Source organism: Protobothrops mucrosquamatus, unplaced genomic scaffold (assembly GCF_001527695.2).
Source record: "Protobothrops mucrosquamatus isolate PMUCROS unplaced genomic scaffold, P.Mucros_1.0 scaffold1572, whole genome shotgun sequence".
NCBI lineage: Eukaryota > Metazoa > Chordata > Lepidosauria > Squamata > Viperidae > Protobothrops > Protobothrops mucrosquamatus.
The window spans coordinates 4,830-14,534 of NW_015387736.1; the positions used below are offsets into that span (position 1 = coordinate 4,830).

General features: G+C 39.4%; 1 long non-coding RNA gene across 1 annotated transcript in view; it reads right to left on the reverse strand.

Annotated features, from left to right (window-relative positions):
* LOC107293300 overlaps nucleotides 1-1,162 on the reverse strand; it is a 5,128-nt gene extending 3,966 nt beyond the window's left edge. The window contains exon 1 of the long non-coding RNA XR_001549022.1: nucleotides 1,107-1,162. This is a non-coding gene — a long non-coding RNA (uncharacterized LOC107293300). The remainder of the gene's footprint in view (nucleotides 1-1,106) is intronic.
* Between the last annotated feature and the right edge of the window lie 8,543 nt (nucleotides 1,163-9,705).

Genomic DNA, 9,705 nt, shown 5'->3' on the forward strand with positions numbered 1-9,705 from the left:
TGCCTCCCACTCCTAACCCACCGAGACGCCGCAGCATGATACCGTGGTCTACAGTATCAAAAGCCGCTGAGAGGTCCAAAAAAACAAGGACAGAGGAATAACCTCTGTCCCGGGCCCTCCAGAGATCATTAACCAACGCGACCAATGCCGTTTCCGTGCTGTGTCCCGGCCTGAAGCCCGACTGGTATGGGTCTAGATATTCTTCACTTGAGACAGAAACTCCTTCTGCTTGAGTGTCGCCCAGCTTCTTTTCAGTCAGCCCACTTTTTAATTTCATATTATTGCCTGTTTACAATAATACTTAAAATACTGAATTTGGAGGCAGGAAAATCAGCCTGCGATAGGACTCAATCACTAACCATTCTTAAATGGGGCCAATCAGGATTACCAATAGTCTTTACTAGGTTTTATTTGCTCTTACTATATATATAGTAAGAGCAATTAATTTCAGAAATGCAAGAAAGGACAAACATTACTGGCTATGGATAATCTGAGTTATAATACAGCACATCTAAAATTTAAATCTTAAATTGAAACTGGTATACATTTAAATATATCTAGCTATAACTGTCACTTGTCTCCTAGATATAAAATGAAACCCATTTTTAAAAGTGCTTTTGTCTTTGTAACATAGAAAAAAATTAGCAACTAATCAGCATTATCCAAAGGTAAATATTACTTTGACTAAATTCTTATTCCACATGGAACTCTTTAACACAACTTTCAATTTTTATCTTTATGACTTCCTAACAACAAAATGCTTTCCCACAAGAAATGGGATTGCTCTTAGATCCATTTTTGCAGACAGAATAGGGATGGAGAAACAGATGCTAATGAAACACCATCTAGCTCAGGCCTGTCAAACTGCCGGCCCACAGACCAGATGTGTCACTCCAAAACCGCGCCCACCTCATTGCTGGCAATGGGGAAAAAGGTTGCGGTACGTCGCGCGACATCGCGAGTTTGACATGCCTGATCTAGCTGTTAGTAATGGGTATTCAATTTTAGCTTTGATGTAGTGCTGACTTTCTTGGTGGCTGCCTACAAATCCGACTGTGAAGACAGAAAGAGGAGTAGAATAAAAAAAAACCCAGTTGACTACTCACTTGTTGTGAAAATAAACAGAAGAATTGATATAAAAACTGCGGCGTAATAAAACACACATTCTGGAAAACAAGATGTGATGCAACCAGTTAAGAGACATAAAACACCAAATTCTGTCATACCCATCCAAACACATCTTGAATATCAGAAAAAGTAAAGAAGTAAAACAAGGGTCTTCAAACTTGGCCCTTTTATGACTTGTGGACTTCATGTCCCAGAATTCCTCAGCCAGCGTGCCAGGCTGAGGAATTCTGGGAGTTGAAGTCCACAAGTCATAAAAGGGCCAAGTTTGAAGACCCCTGAAGCAAAACAACCCTGTCTACTGAGACTCATCTTCCAGATGGATAATGATATCACTGACTGGAATTAAACTCTTTGAAGGAAGCAGTGGAGAGAAAATTCTCCCACAAGGCACCTCAGCTTCCATCACTGTCACAACCAATGAAGCAGTCTTCACTAATACCATCACCCTAATCCACTTCAGACTTAGAAGCTCCGTGACTCCTTGCTTAAAATAGAAATCGTGTCCTTTTTTTTCCCTGACACCTCGCCAGACTGCTCTCATCTCATTTTGCCTTTAAACTACGATCTGGATGACGTGCACATCAAAAGAGATCACAACCTGTTTATAATCTAGACTCTGCAACCATGATTAAAAGTTGGTTTACAAGAAAATAGTTTTACTGCAGATGTGTTTGGCTTGGAGGAAATGAGCAGCAAGTTAGTGGAAGGCGATGGAAGCTCCTACTGAACATTATCAAGGAAAAACTTTACAGGTAGTCCTTGAGTTACAGCCATTCGTGTAGCAACCATTCAAAGTTACAATGGCATTAAAAAGTGATATATGACTGGACCTCACACTTATGACCATTGCAGCATCCCCATGATCATGTGATTAAAATCCAGGTGCTTAGCAACCAGCATTTAGGATGGTTGCAGCATCTCAGTGTCATATGATGGCCATTTGGAATCTTCCCACAGTTTCTGACAAGCAAACTCAGCAGGGGAAGCTAGATGTGCCTAATGACCAGAAGCTTCACTTAACAACTGCAGTGATTCGTTTAGCAACCATGGCAAACAAAGGTTGCAAAACTGGGCACAACTCACTTAACAACTGCCTTGCCTAGCAATGGAAATTCTAGTCCCAGTTGTAGTCAAAAGCTGAGGACTATGCGTCTACATTCAAAGGTTGTTTTTCCTAGAGACCAAGCCTCCATGTTCATAGTTTGCTTTAAAAAGTGCTTTGTAGAATGCTATAATATATTTTCTTTTTTCTTAGCTCTCTAGTCTAGAACAATGAGGAAAGATGGGGTGAAATGTTAAGATACAGAACTCCACCTGGATTCTTTTGTTTGTGTCACCTACATTCAATACAATTAAGGGAATCAGGAAAATGAATAGGATGGAGACATTTGTGCATGCATTCCTGCATAAGCAGATGCATAGAACATGTGGGCTACCCATAATGTCTTAGTATGGTTAATATGCTGTCATTGTTAATGCTGGGGCTTGAAATAAAATTTGGGGAAATGCTAGTGTCAACAATGAGATAGAAGTAGATTCAGTTTCTACAATACCTCTTTTTTAATATCACACTTCTAAACATTAGAAGAAAGAAAAAAGAAAAAGTTCTGAGCTAAAAGAATCCCCCATTATAGGCTACAGACACTTACCTTGTAAAAAAAGTACTGTACAAGGGTTGCTATCCTAACATAATAAAGGTGGCCATGGACAAAAAGTAACTTGGAGAGGAATTTAAATCTTGCTATTGCATAGTCACTGTTTCTTACAGCTTGTCTGCCTTCTTTGCCCATGATACCTGCAATTTGGATAAGCAAAAATAACAAAAATAACTTGTCTTCCTAAGTGACACATGTAAGTCAAAGTGAAACAACATATGCAACAATAACAGAAGATTCAGCCTTTTAGTATGCTGTTTGGAGATTTAAAGGAGACCTGAGCAGATAAGAGCACACCCTTTATTCCACAACTAAAAAAAACATGCGTAAATATTTTCTATTGCCGAACTACATAACCAATCTCTTTTTTCATGGAAGGGCTCAGAAATATTGGGGGGGGGGGGAACATACTTCTACCAATAGCCATCCTCACCATCTACTATCCTGCTCCCGATTAGTGGTTCTCAAACATTTTGGTCTCAGAACCAATTTTCTTTATTAAAAATGACTGAGAGTCACAGAGAGCTTTGGTTTATGTGGATTATGTCTATCAGTATGTACCGATTTTATATTAGAAATTAAAACTGAGAAATGTCAGCATATTTACTTGATTTTGCAGACACTTGAAAGGATCTCGGGGACCCCATACTACATTTTCTCTACTCTAGAGAAAGCTGCTTGGAAGCAATGACAAGCCACCAATTCCCACAGAAAAAATAACAATTATTCCTACTTTCTTTACTAACTTAGGTTCCTTCAAATAGGCTATTAGTATATACTTAGCCAGCCTTAACACTCACAGCATATTTGGAGGACATCAAGTTGCAGAATGTGTGGTGTTATTAATTTATTTACTTACTTGGCTTATAATTCTAATGAATCTGAAAAGATTTTGAGTGGCCTGCATTTCCATCTGACATTAAGACGATTAAAAGAAAAACAAAATTATAATCTAAGAATTACAACTAAGTTTCAAAGAAAACGTTTGCAACTGAGAAGATGCAATCATAAAGCCATTCCTGGTTGGCAAGCTGGATGTAAAGATGCTTTATTTATTTAAATATCTTTTACTTATTATTTTATTTAACTGAAAGGCTCCTGTATACACAGAACCTAGTTTATTACTTTTTCATCTGTAGAGATGATACCCATTGTAATCCCAATTAATGAAGTTTAAATACAGCGAGACTCTGACCATCACCTAAATATTACCTATGCCAACATGAGCTTCTTGTATCATGCTCACATCATTAGCTCCGTCACCGATAGCTAATGTGATAGGCTTCTCTGGAGATGTTTTCAGCAGCCGTACAACCTGTAAAAAGAAGACAGACTTCTTTAAAACAAAACTGACATTATTTGGGAATCAGTGATTTGAGACATTGAGGTTTCTCAACAAACTCAAGAGAAGGAAATGCTTAAAATTCAAACATTTAACCAAAACATTTTCTAATGGATGGAAAATAATTCAGAGATTAAAACTGTCTCTTTCCAACAAGTCGAGAATTTATTTCCACTGAAAACTGATTGAAGGAACATTGGCTTTGATCTAGACTTAGTGTTTCCTGATCTAAAACGCCATCCAAATACAGCGAGATTTTTTTCCCCCCTCAAAGCAAATATGGCGCATAACTAAAATGCTAGTTTACTTGGCTTCTTCTCTTAAAATCTCAGGATTTTAAAGAAAAGGATCACACTTCTTTTATATCAGAAGTAGGGAGCTTCTGCCCCTCTGCTAAATTGTAGCTCCCAGCATTTCTCACATGCTCACTGTTTGGAATCAAATGCAGGACCCCAAAGCAAATAATCAAGGCTCACTGCAGTGTTTATTAAACAGTACACACTGGTTGAAAGGAATTGCTACACCAAGACTTTTGAGGCTGACTGGCTGGGAAATGTTGGCATACTTTGGGTACAGGTAGTCTTCGACTTATGATGACAGTTGAACCCAAAATTTATGTTGCTAAGTGAGACAGTTTTTAAGTGAGTTTTGCCCCATTTTATGACCTTTCTTGCCACAGTTCTTAAGAGAATCACTGCCGCTATTAGGTTAGTAACATGGTTGTTAAGTGAATCTGGCTTCCCAACTGACTTTACTTGTCAGAATTTCCCAAAAGGGGATCACATGACTCTGGGACATTGCAATTTTCATAAATATGAACCAGTTGCCAAACGTCTGAATTTTGATCACGTGACCACGGGCATGCTGCAACAGTCATAAGTGTGAAAACCGGTCATAAGTCACTTTCTTCAGTGCTCTTGTAACTTTGAACTGTCACTAAACCGTTCAAAGTTGNTTCTTGCTAAAAAGTATCAATCCATCGCCATTTTAAGTTCACTTTCACTCAGTCCTCCCCAAGTGAAGAGAAGATCAAAACATCCAAAATTAGAGTATAATCCAAAATAGAAACCAAACTTCCAGGGTCGGTTTGTCTGCTTATAATAACTCACAGTTCACTTCAAGTTGCAGCGGTGGCGGCGGCTTCTAGCTTCGCCGAAGCGAAGGCGTCCTGGATCGCGGAGAATCCTCGGGGCTCCGGAGGAGTTCTAACCTACATCGTCCACATAGGACGACTCGGGAACTCAACTCCTACCCCGGGCAGCTCACCGATCCCCTTATGCCCGGGGGAAAGGTATCAAACCGTTTGACAGCTGATGCTTGCTGTCAAAACGGCTTTTACACAAAAACAGGCGGGAGACAGCGGTCAGCTGTGTCCGACGAGGTCGCCTGCACACCGGAAGTCTTCTTTTTCTTTCTTATATGTGATTTATCTTTAAATAATAAAACAGTAAGGAAATTGGTATCTAACTCAGAGAATTTTAAAATCTTTTTCTTTTTAGTTGAAAATAGCTCATAGATGATACATGGAACACTAATTGTATGGTGTTACAGTTGCTTAGCAACTCACACTTTTCTCATTTCTCTAGCCATTGTAACAATTTAGTTTTGTAAAATTGGTGCTGGTACAGGTGAAAGGAGTGGTAAAAAGTTTTCTTAGAAATTGAAGAATAAAGGTTAGAGTTTAAAAGTTTTCTTAGCTCAAAACCAGTATGCAAGCCTAGTATATATTTTAGAATACAGCATAGAATAAATCTAGCAGATTATCAAAATAATATCAGTGCTGGATGTATTCCAAATCTTATGGTTAGATGTCTATGCAGCTGAGAGTTCTCTGTAGACTCACACACAAATGCTCTTCTATTAAAATGTCATAAATAGTTCATGCTTTGATGATGAAATATGTACACAAGACTGGAATGTGCCTCATCCGTAAACAGGGAGCTTGCTTGACAGTAATGTCCTCTTTATTCAATATGTTTTTCAGCCAAGCCAAAGTGGAGGGTGAAACATAATTGGGAGAAAATTCAAGTGGCCTGTAGACAGTTAATTATTTCCTGTTTGCATTTAATTTTTCTATTAGTATATACTATTGTATTTTAATTTTACTAAAACTGTTTAGACAAATGTACTAATTAAGTACTAATTAAGTAATCAACCATATGCTGCTATTTATTTTATAAAATTTAATGAATGATTAAAATTATACAAGTTTTAGTTTTCTTTGAAAAAAAAGAATAAAGCTGTAAAAATAATGTGATGTTTTCTAAGACAACTGTCTTACTTGATATGAATCCTGTTCTGTTTTTGATATTTTGTGCATAATAGGAGTACATGTTTGCATATTCCAAGAATGTACCCAACTTTCAAATGGAATAAGTAGGCTGTTACCATGTTTCCCCTACTGAGAAATATTAGTGAATGTAAATATGAGTATATAAGAGTATGAGTATAAGAATGTAGACTGTAGTGCCCTTTTCCAAACGTGCAGCTTTCACATCACAATTAAAATATTGGGTTTCAACTGTCTGGGGAATAAAATTAAAAGAAAAAGTTTCCTTCAAGTTTAACTTGACTTTTTGAGACTTTATGAAGATGTCAATTTTCTTGGCTACAGTATAAAAGTGGTTTGCTATTGCATTCTTCTGGAATATATTTTCAGCTAACAAGTCTATGTGGGACCCTAGCTGTAACCTGAACTGTTAGAACTCAGATATTGCAAGGTGTTGCCTCAGCTAGTCAGATGGCCCAGGGCACATTCCTTCTTCTGTTTATACCCCATACCAGCCTCCCCCCTCCCAGCGTAATAGCAGTCCATCCTCCTCTCCCCTCCCAACAGAAGGGCAGACCCAAACAAAGAAAGAAAAGCCATATAATCAATGAGGGTCTGACCTGGTTCCCCCCCCAAAAAAGAATGGAAGGTGCAGGAGAGAGAAAATAAGAAAATGGGAAAAGAAAGTTAGGCAGTTAGCAGGGTTTATCAGGATAACACTCATGGAAGCGTTTAAGTAGCCTTGGGGCCCTAATATGGTTTTTGTGAATCCATTCATTTTGGGAAGCTGGCAAATCTTTCCAGGCTACCAAATATTGGATAGCCCCATAGTGCTTACATGAGTCTAGGATTTTTTTAATCTCAAAGTATTGTTCACCTTCCACTATAATGGACTGTGGTGTAGGATGTGCTTTTGGCCTTAAAGGTGAGGTTATCTCTGGTTTCAGTAACCTACAATGATGTATGGAGTGACTCTGTCTTAAAGTCTTGGGGAGTTCCAGTGACTCAGTAACTGGATTTATGATGCACTTTATTGGAAAGGGACCTGCGAATTTGGATTGTAACTTCTTGGAAGGTTGCAGTGATTGCAGAAACCTAATGGACAAATAGACTTTATCCCCAATGTGAAAAGTTTTGGGTTCCCTTCTCTTTTTATCTGCTTGAGCTTTATAAGCATCCCTGGCCTCGTCTAGAGCTTTTCTAAGTATTGGCCAGGTGTTTTGCAACTGGTTCATCCATTCCTTAAGGGAAGGGATGGTGGGCTCACTGGTTGGTAATTTGGGCATAGGTTTGAACACCTGTCCCATGGTGATTTGAAAGGGGGTATACCCTGTGCTGGAGTGAACAGTATTGTTATACGCTACTTCTGCAAAGGGCAAGAGATCAGTCCAATTGTCCTGTTGGTAATTGATGAAGCATCTAAGGTACTGCTCCAGAACTGAATTTGATCATTCTGTCCCCCCATTTATTTGAAGATGATGACTAGAACTCAAGCCTTGTTCTGGGCCCAATAGCCCAAAAAGGCCTTCTAGAACTTTGAAGTAAACTGTACATCCATCTGAAATTATGCATTGGGAGGCTCCATGCAATGGATAAATATGTTGGAGGAACATTTTAGCTAAGATTTTAGCAGTTGGGATCTTTTGGCATGGAATGAAATGGACTTGTTTTGAAAATAAGTCAGTTATGACCCAGATAACTGTATTTTCTAAACACTCTGGCAGTTTCACAATAAAGTCCATAGAAATCTCTCCCCAGCATGCTGAAGGGCTTGCTACCTGCTGCAAAAGACCAGGGATTTTTCCCTTGCCTTTGCTTCACTGCAGCACAAGTAGGGCAGCTGACCACATAACTTTCAATGTCTTTTTTCAACGATGGCCACCAGAATTGCCTTTTTATCAGGTGTAAGGTCTTCACAAATCCGAAGTTCCCCACAAGTTTTGAGTCATGGGAAACTTGCATATTTTTAATATTTGTGTGGCGGGGACATAGAGTTTTTCCCCCACCCACACTAGTCTCTGCACCGAGCAGAGATTTTTATGTTTTAAACATAAACATTAAACATAAACATAAACATTCATCTTTCTCCAAATCTTGTTTGAACGCAGTTGAGGCAGCATTGTCCAATGGCGTGGGACTTCTCTTTTGTGACCTTGTGACCACGGAGGCCACTAGTTGCTGTGCTGCTAATAAAGGCTTTACTACATCAGCCTTGGAGCTGTTGTACTGTGGCATCCTGGATAGGGCGTTGGCTAAGAAATTATTCCCACCTGGCAAGTAGTGGAGAGTGAAATTGAATTGGTGAAAGTGTTGGGCCCACTGTGCTTGTTTAGGTGACAACTTCCTGGATGTTTTGAGAGCTGCTAAGTTTTTATGGTTAGTCCATACTTGGAAAGGGATTTTGCTCCCTTCCAAGAAGTGCCTCCAGGTAAGGAGGGCCCGGCACATTGCATAAGCTTTCTTCTCCCAAACTGCCCAGCACTGTTCAGTTTCCAATAATTTTGTGGAGGTGTAGGCACATGGCTGTAGTTGCCTTTCTCGTTTTCTTGGAGCAACACTGCTCCCATGGCTACATTGCTGGTGTCAGCTTGAATTATAAATCCCTTTTCTAAATCTAGGTGTTTTAAAAGTAGCTCCGCCAAGAAAAGGTTTTTTAGCTTTTCAAACACCGCTTGGCACTCCATAATCCATTTTAGGGGCTGGCTGGGCTTCGGCTTATCCACCCCTTTTGTTTTTAACAGGTTTGTGATAGATAAGGCAATCTGGGCAAAGGAAGGGATGAATTGTCGGTAGAAATTTGCAAACCCCAAGAAGCTCTGTAGCTGCTTTCTGGTGTGGGGAGCCACCCATTCCAAAATAGCATGTATCTTCTCCGGGTCCATCTCCACCCCTTCATGTGAGATCCGGTAGCCCAGGTAGTCAATCTTCTCTTTGTTGAATTCACATTTTGATAATTTTGCATAAAGCTTGGCTACTCTGAGTTTATACAGGACCGCCCTAACCAATTTTATGTGTTCTGCCTTCATTTAGGTGTAGATTAAGGTATCATCCAGGTACACCAAAACCCCTTTATACAGATGATCATGGAGTATCTCATTGATCAGCTGCATAAATACTGCAGGGGCCCCTTGCAAGACAAAGGGAGTACTTTAAATTGGAAACAGCCAAGGGGGCATTGAAAGCAGTCTTTCACTCGTCCCCCTCCTTAATCCTAACTCTGTAGTATGCCTGCTGTAGGTCTAATTTGGAAAATATCTTTCCTTTCAATAGGTGAGCCAGAATATCTTTCATGAGAGGCAGTGTATACACAT